Source organism: Trachemys scripta, chromosome 2, assembly GCF_013100865.1.
Source record: "Trachemys scripta elegans isolate TJP31775 chromosome 2, CAS_Tse_1.0, whole genome shotgun sequence".
NCBI classification, from domain to species: Eukaryota; Metazoa; Chordata; order Testudines; family Emydidae; genus Trachemys; species Trachemys scripta.
The window spans coordinates 41,190,003-41,204,499 of NC_048299.1; positions in this window are offsets into that span (position 1 = coordinate 41,190,003).

Genomic DNA, 14,497 nt, shown 5'->3' on the forward strand with positions numbered 1-14,497 from the left:
GAATCTATTCATTTGTTTTTCTATTAAAATAAAACCACATCCTCACAAACATTAACAGGGAAAGTGGCAACAACACCACTTGTCAGACAAGATTATATTAAGTGCATTTGCTGGAAATGTTTATACTCTGTTCCTGAAAATTACACTGAATTTATCAAGAACATAGCACAATGTTCAGCTTGCATAATTAGATGTGTGGGTGAAGACTTTTTTGGGGGGCATTTTGAGTATCTTTCAGCAGATTTTTTTTAAATGACTTCTGATACAACTTGGTCCATTCAAAAAAGGTAAAAAAAATGTGTTCCTCAGAAGTTTGAAGCCCAAGGAGAAGCCTTTCCTAGCAGGGTGAGTCAGCAGTATCTAAAATGGGGAGTAAATCCCATCAGAGGCAAGGACGTCATTCCAAGCTTCCCTTCAGTGTAATATCAGATTTTTAATAAGGGGGTTCTATCCAGCACAGCATTGAGTGCATACGTATAAGGAAAGGAAAACTGTTAGTGCAAACACCAGAAGAAAGAAAAAATGAGAGCAGTGAAAAAAATTATTGATTCCAACATGCAATGAAACAATGAGCAATTATGAATGCTTTCTAAATTGGCTGAAAGGCCAAATGAAAGCAAGCCACACATTTACATTCAGCAACATTGGCCAGCTCTTCATTCTTGTAACATGAACATTTGTTCTGAAAAAACAGAAACGATTTGTTTTTGCAGAAGTGCATCCAAAATGCCATTTGAAATCAATGAAAGCTGTGCGTGCTTAGCAATTAAATATATAAGGTCTTTCAAACTGGACACCCAAAATCAGAGGCTGCTTTTGAGAATTTTGGTCTTGCTATAATGAATTAAGTCTATACCATTGGAACATAATAATACATGCTGCTGCATTTACGTGGGCATTTGGGATGCAAAGAACTTCAGCAGGAATTTGAAGTTAGGACTGGCCAGAAAACAAGACTTCCTTTTCACACAAAAATTTCAGGTTTTGACATTTGTTTCTGTTCTGATGAGGAATGAAAATGAGACATTTTGATTTTTTTGTGAAAAAAAGAGAGGGAAATAGACATACGTGCTGAACTAGGGGTCCTGGGAGTGCGGCAGCATCCCCTGGCTTGAAGTGGTTTCCATCATATACAGGGTTTACAGTTTGGTTCAATGGCTCTCAGCACCCCCACTATACAAATTGTTTCAGCAGCCCTGGAAATAGACTCACCCACCCCAGAATAGCCAGTAACTCAGTGTTTAGGGTACTCATCTGGGATTCAAGTTGTTGCTCTGAATCTCATAGAGCAAGTAGTTGAATCTAGGTCTCCCACATCCCAGGTGAATACCCTGCCTGCCAGTTAATAGAGTCAGTATCTTTTACTTTGGCCCAATGAATATTCACTTATTGATATAAAGTAGAACAACTCTGCCTCAAGAACTTGAACATGAGATTGACTCTAGCCCTGTAGTTCGGACTTTCACATGTGATGTGGGGGACCCAGTTTCAATTTCCCCTGCTACCTTGAGTAGGAGCAGGGACTTGAATCTGAATTTTCCCTACGAGTGCTCTGGTCACTGGGATATTCTGAGGTGGGTGTCTCTCTCCGTTGAAACAGATACATTTCCATGAAAAGTTTCAATCAGTTTCCAATGAAAAAATGTTTTGTAATATAGTTTGGTAGTATCTTCTCTTCTAAAATTAAGAGGCTGATTTTCACTGTGGTGTGAAAGGGGGGCTAACCTGATAGTTATTAATAATATTAATGTGACTCAGCAGCTAACATTACCGTGTGCATTGCTGAACATTTACATATAATAGTGTTTCGTTTACAAAAAGGAAAAAACATTTAATGTACTGTATGTTAAATGTGCATAATATGAATTCATTTACATTACAAGGCTGCTACATGAAAATTAATAGCTTGAGGAAACTGGCTGCATTTTTAATTGATCTTGATACAATTAATTAGAAAGTGACTTTTTTTTAATTATGCGGGAAAGAAATAATTATCTTGGAAAGATGATCCAACATGAATATTAAATCAATTTGTTTTTGTTTTTTTAAATGAAGCTGGTGTTATCTGCATATTAATAAGGGAGAAGTGCCAGAGATTCCATGAAGTCCACTAGGGACTTTACATGGAACCTATTCAGATAGTTAGATTACGGGTGGCAGTACAAAATCCTTTATGAGGTAGTAGAAAACTCTTTGTGGTCAAAGAATAATCATACTTGTTTAAACAGTGGCAAAACAATAATGGCGTATAACTTTGCATTTTTTTTACACAGTATGTGGTATTGTGTGTAAAGGAAATAGAAGCTGCCTATAATATTTTATGAATATTACATGTTCTATCTGTTGGCATATTGTGTTATTTGCTATATGATAAGTGGTTAATTCCAAGAGAAGCTGATAGCACATATATAGGAAGGTAAACAATAGCTTCAGATAGCTTCAGATATTTCTAGTACTTAACAAATAATACTGATATCATTCGCTTTGAAGTTTTACTTCTGACCATGCTGTTCCACAATCTGGCCTGTAACCCAGGAGGAAGGAGCCAGGTGGGAAAAACTGCAACAAAGAATTTTGAGGTGGATAAAAAAGACTGAATCCCAGTCTCAGACGTTGGGTTGTCTGGATAAGCTAGGCCTACTAAAGCCATTTGTGGCCTCATGCAAACTGGTCTGGTAATCACACACACTTGGTGTACATTGATGTATTTCAAAGAGAAACTATTTGTTTTGCTTAGGGTGACCAGACAGCAAGTGTGAAAAATCGGGACGGGGGTGGGGAGTAATAGGAGCCTATATAAGAAAAAGGCCCCAAAATCGGGACTGTCCCTATAAAATCGGGACATCTGGTCACCCTAGTTTTGCGGAAGTATGTTTTGAACCCCTGGGATGCATCATGTCTAGTTGACAGGTTTCAGCAGTATCCAGAGAGGAATTTACTTTATCAGGGACAGAAAATCATCTCAATTCTTCCTTCAGTGGAATTTTAACAAGGGGTTCCCAAGAGCTTCCCTCTAATTCATCACTGTGTTTTTATCTTGTTTTTTAAAGATCAGTGTAAGAAAATATGTTCTAATGGGCTTTTCATAGTTAGTATGGACAGGCAAACTAAAATAATGATACAATTTTTAAAAAGTTAAAAACAATCCAATTGATGAACACATCATAAATCTTGTATACCTGTTATTTATGGATTTTGATTTATTATTAATTTTTTTAAAAGCACCTATTCTATGATCTAGGAGAATTTTAAAAATTGGATATTACAATACATTTACAAACTCAGCAGTTTATTTCCTTTTACGCATACACCACAGATAACATTAATTTATCTTAAATATATCCTTCCCTTTCTTCAACATCCAAATCCATTACTCTCCTCCCCCTGCCCTCTCTCCAAAAGCCTGAGAAAATAGATGAGCTGTGCAATGTGCCTGGAAGGTCAACAAATCCATATTATTTTGGACTAGAGAAGAGGTGTGAATTACAAAGTCTTGCCAGAATTATAACGGCCCCTTTCCCAGACAATGTCCTGCCAGCAGTCACTGATCTCTTAAAATAAGGCAACTCTAGCCTGAGCAATTTAACTAAGGGATGTGTTGAGAGTCTCTACCAGCAATGAACTAAATTCTTTCCACTGGACTCTCCCAGCCAGGAGAGACCTGGGTTCAAAACTCAGGTTGTGTGATTAAGAATTTTCAACACTTCCAGCATCTCAATAAGCAACACTGAAATTAAAGGAGAGAAGACTTAAGCCTTTGTCTTCACCCTGAACATGAACACACACAGGGTGGTCTGAATCAGAATGATTTTATTTGCAAAGTGTCATAGAATATCCTCGTGGTGAGAGGGGCTTAAATGAACTACCTCACAGACAGAACTCTAATTTACCAGACTGCCTAGTACTGAAACAAACCCACTAACCGAGACTTTGAGGCAAAGAATTGGGTGGTTCAGAATACATGAAGAAAGGATATAGTTTTCTTTTAAATTCTACAGGTCTTTTTAGCATAATTTCTGAAGAACTCTAATAAATTTGTATAGAACCCCATTGATTTAATCCCTTTTAAATTCTATTGGACTTTTCCATTGGTGTTATTTGGCTTTCTGAACCAGCTTCCAGATCATCCTAGAAACATGGCTATCAGCCTACATCTTCATTATTCCACCCCCACAGCTTCATTTGGACTCATATTGTTTATGTTGCTAGTAACACACCTAGGGATCGCTTGTTTATCTTGTGAAGTTTAATACAATAGAATACCTTCACCACACAAGCAGTGGCACACCCAAATGACACCATTCCTTTCAAAGCGGTTGGGAAACAATGCAGCTATTGTTTTTCTTTTTCTTTTTGTTGTTAACAAAACATTTATCTAGCTCACAGAAATGTTTGACTAGCATTCGTTGATATCAGAGAGTGCAACAGGCAAATAGTTTGATTTACTGAATGTAACTCGTACATACTGTATGCATCGCAAGAGGATCTGTGTCGAACTAGTTACAGAACACTAACTGTATATGCAGCACATATTGGTTCTATAACTAAGCTTATCTGTGCACTCTATTAAAGACTTTTTTCCTACGTTATTTTTTTATTTGAAAATAAGAATCCAGAGCAGTAGTCACGTTCTTGAAAATCTGCTTATATGATCTAATATTGTCTTCATGTGCAGGGTATCTTTCTGAACATGCCACAATGTAGTGATCACTCTGGTTGCAAATTTCATTTTAGAAAAAGGAGTGACTTTTATTAGTGAAGCTGTTTCTCTTATAAAAATGATAAAATCAATATTTTACATGATTTCAGGAAAACTGGCTATAAGTGTTACCATAGGTGTTATTTGATGCTGAGCTCTTTGGAAAATAAGATGGTTATTTAGATGCATAACTAGGAGTTAAGACCTTTTGAAAGTCTGGCCCCAACAGTGGGTGTTGAACAATTGAAAATCTGGCCCTCTGGGCATGAACTGAAGTAGCTGATCATATCATACATAACTGTGCATCTTAAAGGAAGCCACGCTTTGTTAATTGTGTGTCTTTATTATTCTCTTGCCCCAAGCCAAAAGAAATTGTCACATTGGAGCATTAGTGTAATCTTCAGATTACATGAAATACCTGTGCTATATAACACACAATTGCTGGGTAAAATGTAGCAGCTGGGGAGAAGACGGCACATGAGGCTGATTTCATGCAAATATTTGTCATCAAATCAAGTGCTTTGAGATCTATGGATGAAAAGTGCTTTTTAGAAATGAAGTTGTATTATGAATAATATAGAGTCACAAATGTGCCGAGTGTTATATAACCAAATAAGAAGATAATGTCCCTGCCCTAAATAGATTACAATCTAACGGTCTGATCCTGCAAACACTTACTACCAGTTGTAACCGGACTCCTCCTGGTAATGAACAATGTACCCAGTAGAAAATGTTCACAGGATTGCACTCTAATTAGACAATATATAAGCAAAGGAACTGGGAGGAAGATGTAATGAAGTAATGTAATATCATATGGATTATTTGTCGGGCAGGCATCTTTTAGCTCAAGTGCATTTAGTTTTTATTATAATTTTACATTTATACTGCAGGCCCGAGGGCAGGAGGCAGGGGACACGTGGCTCTGTGTGCTGCCCCTCTCTGCAAGGACCACCCGCGCAGCTCCCATTGGCCACAGCTCCCTGTTCCCGGCCAATGGGAGCTGCGGGGGCGGTGCTTGCAGGCAAGAGCAGCGCGCGGTGGGAGATCCCTGCCCCCACGACCCTGAGACCACAGGGCCATGCTGGCCGCTTTTGAGAGTGGCATGGGGCCGGGGCAGGCAGGGAGCAAGCCTTAACGGCAGCCCTGCTATACCACCGAAGATTACGATCGACTGGTTGGTGACCACTGCTCTAGTGGAAAGATGGGAGACTAGAAATGGAGAAGGCCAACAGAGTGGCCCATGTTAGAAAGTTTACTCTGCTTTCTCAAGAGAAGGTTGTCATTAAAATAATTTCTTACCCTGGGAAACAAAACATTATTATTTATTATTTTATAGTACATGAATTTTGCTAGGTTCTTCATGATACATAGGAGAAAAGGATATTAAGAGTAAATTCACTACTAACTTAGAGGAGTCCCCTACCTTAAGAGGGGAAAGTGGGATTCTCTTAAGGCAGGAGGTTTTATACTGGGAAGCACTGTTAGCATCAGACAAATCTTTTTACAAGAGATATTAATTTTGCTTACCACGATTGCTCACACTTAACCAACATTATTAGTGTTTAAACATGACATGGGCTCACATGCAAACCTTAAAGTTAAACCCCCTGGATTAAAAGCCTGAAACTGCACTATGGTGGTAACTTACTTGACTGTCCTGGGCTGGTGACTGCATGTTGAGGCCTCTAAGTTTGCTGGCAAACTGGGTGAGGAATTTGCTCTTCGCAGACCTACAATACAAGTGGCTGTGGAGCAAGAATGGAAAGGAAATTAGGGATTAAAGGTCAGATCTGCTGACGTGCCTACCTGGCATATTTAAGGCATTGGACAGCAAGCCATAAAATTTTTAATTGAAAAAAGTTTGCAGATTACCTTCAACTGCTCTCCAGCAAACAGATGACTGGTGGCCTGTGGGTGTGTGTCTGTAAATATTTATATAGAAAGGGTTGCCTGGGAGAATAATCTCAAGAGGTGATGTAATGATTCATTTGAAAGATAAATTCAGTAAGAAGGCACTAACATTATAAATAACTACCCACAAAGCTATGTTAAAAGAACATTATTAAGGTTACAAAGCCAAGCACTCAAAAGTTAGGACACTCCAGAATTAAGTTTGCTTGTGCAGTCTTAATTCGCTTCTGTGTGTGCATGCATTACAATATAGTCTTTAATTACATGATCTCATACTACTTTTAACACAGTTTTCGGTGTGTAATTTCCTACATTAAAAAAAGCAAACTGAAAAAACAGAAATTCCAGCATGTTTACACCCACATGCTTCATCAGCAGTGGTTCCTATTTGGAGTCCTCACGTCCATCCAGTCCCAGTCTCCCCACAACTCCACATCTGATCTCAGTGTTCCCTGAACAGCCAACTGGCTCCCAGTCTCCCCTATCTGTTTATATAATCGTTCTCCCAGTCCCAGTCTCCTCCATGAGCCCCAGTCTTCTTGCCCAACCAGTCTACCTTCCCCTTCCCACCAGCTCTGAGTCCCACTCTCCTTGCCCAGCCAGTTCCAGTAATAGTTTCTGTTCCTTGTCCCAATCTACTCCTTTTCTTCCCCTCATTCTATATCAGTTGGTTTCCTCCTCCAAGCTGCCTGAATGCCAGCAGGAGGGTCATTGAGAGCACAGGAGAGAAAGGCTCCTGCTCTCAGTTCCAGTGCCTGGCACCAGCGCAGCCATTACAGTGAAAATCTAGCTTTGCTCCTGTAGCTCTGGGCATGTTCAATTGCTCTGTGAGGATAGTGATGCACAATTTGGTCAAAGTAGGAGCTGTGAGGGGGTGGAGCGTACTCATTCGCACAGTGGGGGTGGCACATGAGCAATCTGGTCAGCACTAGGAGCTATAAGAGGCTCAGTAGGGTTGCCAATGTGGGTTGGACACATTCCTGGAGATTTCATAACATGACATAAACTTTTTTTAAAGATTAATCTTTAATTCCTGTAGACTCCAGGACAATCCTGGAGAGTTGGCAACCCTTGACTCAAGCATGCTCAGTGAAGATGGAATCTTTGGAGTGTTCAGCCGCTAAAACTGAAAGTTTCTACTGAGCTTGTGCAATTTTTCAAAGGCCAATAACTTGTTCATCAAAACAGCAAAAGAAACTTCCCTTACACAAAGGTCAGGCCCTGCCAAATTTCAAGACCGTGCTCCAAAGCCTGGGATACTGAGGTGTTCAAAGGAAAGGTCTATGGAATTTTTTAACATGGGAAAAACAGCATATTTTCCCCTAGCCTTCTGTCAGAAATGGCTGAGCCATTTTGGCTCAAATTTAAAAATCACCCTGAGGCAGACAGCAAGCATGTACACCTTCACCCTGAATGGTTGATGTTTGGCAAAGTTATAAGCAGGGTCTGATAATGGGAATGGTGTGAATCTTAATAATATGAGGCATAGCTACTCCTGTCTATAATGTGGCATTGTTATCCCTTGTTGACTTAGGAGTCAGCAGGTACAATCAGCTGTTCCTGAAATAATAGTGGTTAGCATGTATCTTGTACTTTACATGTTCAAAGCACAGTACACTCGTTAAATAATTTTTCAAACTCCTCTGGGGTCAGTGTCAACCTTATACAAAGATAACCGAATTAAAGCTAAAGTATTGTGTTTCAGTCACAAGGCAGAAAAGCTAGTTTCTGACTCCCAGTAACTTGCAGGTTAATGGTTCCAAAAGATGTTGTACTGCATCTTTAAAAAAATAAATAAGGAAAATGGAGGAGTTATATATTTTGGGCCAAGACAATTTTCCTGTCTACTTATTTTGCACATCATCTATGTATTCCTTCCTGGTTTATTTTCCTATGGGGAAGGGAGAAACCTTCAATTCTTACTGGAAGTTTGGAGGATTTTAAACAGGGCCAAAATTGCAATCATTTACCCAAACTCCCTTACACGTTTTTGATTAAGTAAAATGGGACCAGGATCCTCACCAACTCTGTGCTTGATTCCGTGGAGGACTCCGACCAGATGCAGGTACTGCTAGAGGGGGAGGTAGAAAGTAGCCCGGGGGCAGCCAACCCTAGTCTGGCTGCGGCACACCCAGAGCCGATGTCAGTGTGTTGTGGCCAGGATCCCCACTGACACAGCAGCAGGCTGCCTGCCGTTGTTAGGGCCCCGGGCTGGGACAATGATGTAAAAACTTGGAGACTAGAATTTTATGCAGTTTTTGGTATTAGTCTGACCATTGCTGTATACGGAGGTAAAATCATCTTCTCTCGTTATAGATCCAAGAATTGCATTAGCCCATTTTTCTATAGCATCTCTTGGAAAGCTCATGTTCAGCTGTTGTCTACTATGACCCTGTAGTGAGGCGGTCTGGCTCCCAGCCACCCAGAGAGGGACAAGCGTCTTTGGATGCCAAAGTGGGCGGAGCCACTGGAGCCTGTGTCCACCCCCCCCAAAGGTCAAAGTGCAGGACCGGAAGTATAAAAGCTGCATCCCAGGGCTCGGAAGCTGCCTGGCCACCGGAGAAGCCAGACGCTGGGGGCCTAGCCCCCGCTGGGGAGACTCCTACTGCCTGTGACCGACCCGAAGACTGGCCATACCAGTCAAGACCTGATGACGACCAAACCCCGGAGAAGCTGTCAACTCTACTGGAGAGAAGCGACCCAGAGGAGCTGCTAAGCCTACCGCTAGCCGAGTACCCGGAGGAGCCCATGGTGCTTGATTAGGGTTACCATATTTTAAAATAACAAAAGGAGAACACTCCAAGGGGCCCCGTCCCCGCCCCAACTCCGCCGCCGCCCCGGCCCCACCCCAACTCCGTCCCTTTCCCAAAGTCCCCGCCCCAACTCCACCCCCTCCCCTGAACACTCCGCCCCCTGCTTCTCCCCCTCACCTGCTTCCTGCGAATCAAATGTTCGCGGGAAGCCTGAAACAGGCAGGCAGCAGGTAAGCCGGGGCCGGGGCCGGGGCTGGGGCTGGGGGGGGGCATGGCGAGGTGCGGCCCCCCAGCCGAGCGGCTCTGGCCCCAGCGACTCCAGCTCAGATCGGGCCCCGGGACACCAGCCCGGCCAGCCCTGGCACCGGCACCGGCTCCGGGTGAGTGGCACCGGCCGGCGGCCGAGCACCGCCGGCCCTAGCAGCTCTGGCGCTGGTCCCAGCAGCTCCAGCCCGGATCCAAGCCCCATGACCCCTCCCTATTTTCCCGGACATGTCCGGCTTTTTGGATTTTCCCCCCGGACGGGGATTTGAGGACATTAATAGAAGTATTGAATAGTATTGGACCTATAACCAATTGCTATAGAAGCTCATTAGAAACACGCCAGTTTGACGATGATCTCCCTTTGACAATTATTTTTGAGACTATTATATTAACTACAATAGACTCCCTGTTTTACAAACTAATTGGGGATTGAGGAGTTCCTAAAATTGTATATCTCAAAAGTACAGTAAATACAGTGCGTAAGTTGCATTATGCTGCACTGCATTGCTTTCTTCTTGTCCTTCAAACCACAGCAATTTCCAAATGCACTGAAGAAATTGCAATGTGAAGGGATGCCTTGTTCTTCATCAATATGTTTTTATTTAGTTTTACTCTACTTGAAAATAAAGAGAATGTGATTTGAAGTTGCTTTGATCTAGTTCTCTTTAAAAGGAGACTAGCTCAAAGCACATTAAAGAACTGTTAACATGCTTCAGCAGGGTGCACATGACCAGTTAGACCACAGCAGGTTAGTAAGAGGTAGAGTCTCACCCAGTTTGCTGCAGTGTAATTGTGTAGACAAGCTCTCCGAATTCTTTCCCAGGTGTCTGGCTGGTGGGTTTTGCTCAGGATCTAACTGATTGCCATATTGGGGTCAGGAAGGAATTTTCCCCCAGATCAAATCCTTGGGGTTTTTCGCCTTCATCTGCAGCATGGGGCACGGGTCATTTGCAGGATTAAACTAGAGTAAATGGTGGATTCTCTGTAACTTGAAGTCTTTAAATCATGATTTGAGGACTTCAGTAACTCAGCCAGAGGTTTTGGGGGGGGTCTATTACAGGAGTGGGTGGGGGAGGGTCTGCAATGTGCAGGAGGTCAGACTAGATGATCATGATGGTCTCTTCTGGCCTTAAAGTCAATGAGTGTGGTATAAGTGTCCAAATGGGGAATTGTGCAGAGTAGGTAGCCTGCACTAGCTATCCCCTCATGTAGACAAGCCCTATGATGTTTGGTAACTGCAGTTTGCAATTTTCTGAATCATCTGAGTTATTTTTGCATTACTCCAGCTAGAATAAGTCTAAGGAATAGATCCCCCATATCTGATATGTTCAAACCAATAAAGAACAACATCTTGTTTGGTGTTAGGGATGCTGGAAAGTAATGTGGGTGAGGGCAGCACTAAGGTGTGACTGAATTCACCCCTGTATTCATACCCTCCACTGGGTATAATAATCTTTGTATAAAATATGCCTTGTGAGATATTTGCTGGTCAATAATATCAGGGTGCAATGTGTGTAGCAACATTATATGTAAATTTATGAACATAAGTTGGAATTATGACTGAAATGTGTTTACCAGACAAGTGTGGGGAGGGAGTAAACCTGTTTCTCAAAGGCAAAGGACAAGGTGACACCTGTAGCCAAGTGTCAAAGTTGATTGACAATCACCAGTCAAGTGGCCATTCTTTGGCAATGAAGTGGGGCAGGAACAGATATATCTGCCTTTTAACAAACAACAACATGGAACCTCTCATCATGAGACACCATGTCTCCATCCTCACAGTGGAAAGGAACTGCATCTATTTATCCAGAGGTAGACTGCAGGAAAATGCATTTCAAAGAATGACTGGACTATGCATCCGAAGAAGTGGGCTGTAGTCCACGAAAGCTTATGCTCTAATAAATTTGTTAGTCTCTAAGGTGCCACAAGTACTCCTGTTCTTCCTTTTGACTGGACTATAAAATTGAGGGGTGAAAACATCCAGGTATTCATTCATATTCTCTCTCTCTCTCTCTCTCTCTCTCTCTCTCTCTCTCACACACACACACACACACACCCTTTGGACTTTAGGAGGGGTTCTGACCTGAGAATTTGGCCAGCCCTGTTGCTGGAATGTGTGGTAAAGGTTTTACCTTGAACCAAGTGCAGTTCGTTAAGTTTTAGCTACTAGAAAGCATTTTATCTTTATTTCTCTTGTAACTATTTCTGACTTTAATACATTATACTTGTACTCACTTAAAACCCCCCCTTTTTTTGTAGTTAAATACATTTGTTTCATTTTTTAATCGAAACTAATCCAGTGCTGTGTTTAAACTGAATTGTTTGGTAACTCCAGGGAAAGTGACAAACTGTTGTCAATTGAGCCCTTACAGGGGCAATGGACTGCTAATATTTGAACTGTAATGGAGAGGACTGGACAGTGCAGAACACATGTTTTGGGGAACTTTCAGGACTGGGACTGTGTTGGGGTCATTTCGCAGGTAGTAACCACGGCTGCTGGAAGCCATAGTGTGGCTGGTGTGTTGCTGACAGTCTGCTGGGGTCAGAGCTGCTGGACCAGGGCTATAACTATACACAGACACTCCGGGTGTGATCTGCATGTTGTTTGTCTGTTTGTGAGAGGCCTACTTGGGAGCTACAACAGCAAAGCATTGTGAGATACCCAAAGTTGCAGGGCAGGTGGTGACGCAATCCCCCCTGGTCTGGATTGCACCAGGAATGTGACATAAGGGCTAGATCCAAAGGCCTTTGAGAGAGGAGCGTCCAGGGGTACTACCCTTGCACTACAGAGACACATGTTCAGTTCCTAGCTCTGCCACAGGCTTCCTGTGTGACCTTGGGCACATCACTTGGCTTCTCTGTGCCTCACTTCTTGATCTATAAAATGGGGATAATAGTGCCTCCCTACCTCTTTGAGGAGTTGTGAGGATAAATAAATTAAAATATAGTGAGGTACTCAGATACTAGGGTCATTTAAGTACACGAGAGAGACTCCTGTGTATATGTAAGAGCTTTGTCTTCTTATATGTCAGACAGATTCTCCTTAGATGTTTGGCAGAGTTCCTCAATGTTTTTTCCATTTCTGCTTGTCATTCTCAAGACAGATACCATGAATGTTCTTCAGGACCGGAAACACAGCTTAGAGCACCACACAGATCTGTTTTTCATCAAGTTTGTATCCATAACAAACACAGACAGTCTGGCCTGTAGTTATGGTATGCCATGTGCTCTAAGAACTGGGTGAAAGATTTCACAGTATTAATATTGTCAGCTAGATCTGTACTAAATATCATAATACAGTAGAACACACAATGTCCAAAAAAGTTCTTGGAATATGTTGGGGACAACTTCTTTTTTGGAAAGGTGGAGTAAATAACCAGGGGGCAGTCGTTTTAGATCTGATTCTGAATAACAGGGAGGAATTGGTTGCCAGTTCTGAAGGTAGAAGGCAACTTTGTGATTTGAAATGGTAGACTTCATTATTTTAAGGAAAGGAAGGAATAAGAGCAGCAGAATAAGGGTAATGGACTTCAAAAAAGCAGACTTTAACAAACTCAGAGAACTGGTAGGCATGGTCCTTTGGGGAAAAAAATTAAGGGAAAAAGGACTTCAGGACAACAGGCAGTTTCTCAAAGAGACAATATTAAAGGCACAACAGCAAACTATCCTGGTTAAAAGGAAAAATAGGAAGAATAGTAAGAGGCTCTTATGGCTGCATAAAGATCTCTTTAATGACCTGAAAATCAGAAAGGAATCCTACAAGAAATGGAAACATGGACAAATTGCTAAGGATGAAAATAGTGCAAAAGAATAGTGCAAACGTGTAGGAACAAAATAAAAAAGGCTAAGGCACAAAATGAGTTACACTTAGCAAGAGACATAAAAGACAATAAGAAGAGGTTCCATATATACATTAGGATCAAGAGATAGATGAAGGAAAGTGAGGGTCCACTACTTAGTGGGAAAAGACACCTAATAATGAACAACACCAAAAAGTATGAGGAGTTTAATAACTATTTTATTTTGGTCTTTACTAAAAAGATTAATTGTGATCAGATGCTTAACATAAATAATATTAATAACGAGGGGAAAGAAACACAAGCTTGAATAGGGAAAGAACGGATTAAAGAATATTTAGATAAGTTAGATGTATTCAAGTTGGCAGGGCCTGATGAAATTCCTCCTGGGTTACTTAAGGAACTAGCTAAAGCAATGTTGAAACCACTAGTGCTTATCTTCAAGAACTCATAGAGGACAGGTGAGGTGCTGGAGGACTGTAGAAAAGCAAACATAGTATCTATCTTTAAAAAGGGAACAATGAAGACCCAGGGAATTATAGTTCAGTCACTTAACTTTAATACTGGAAAGCTACTGAAACAAATGATTAAACAATCCATTTGTAAACACCTATGGATAATTGGGTGATAAATAAAAGGCAGCATGGTTTTACCAAGAACTAATCATGCCAAACCAAACTAATTTTCTTCTTTGACAGTGTTGTTGTCCTAGCAAATGGGGAGAAGCAGTAGACATGTTGTATCTTAATTTTAGTAAGGCTTTTGACAGTCCTTCAGGACATTCTCATAAGCAAACTATGGAAATGTGGTCTAGATTAAATTACTAGTAGGTGGGTGCATAACTAGCTGAAAGACAATATTCAAAGAGTAGGTATCAATGGTTCATTGTCAAACTGGTAAAGTATATCTATTGGGGTCATGCAGAGGTCTGTCCTTGGTTTGATAATAGTCAATATTTTCCTTAATGACTTGGATAATGGAGTGGAGAGTACACTTATACAATTTGTGGCTGACACAAAGGTGAAAGGAGTCCCATGCACTATGGAGGGCAAGATTATAATTTAAAAGGAGTT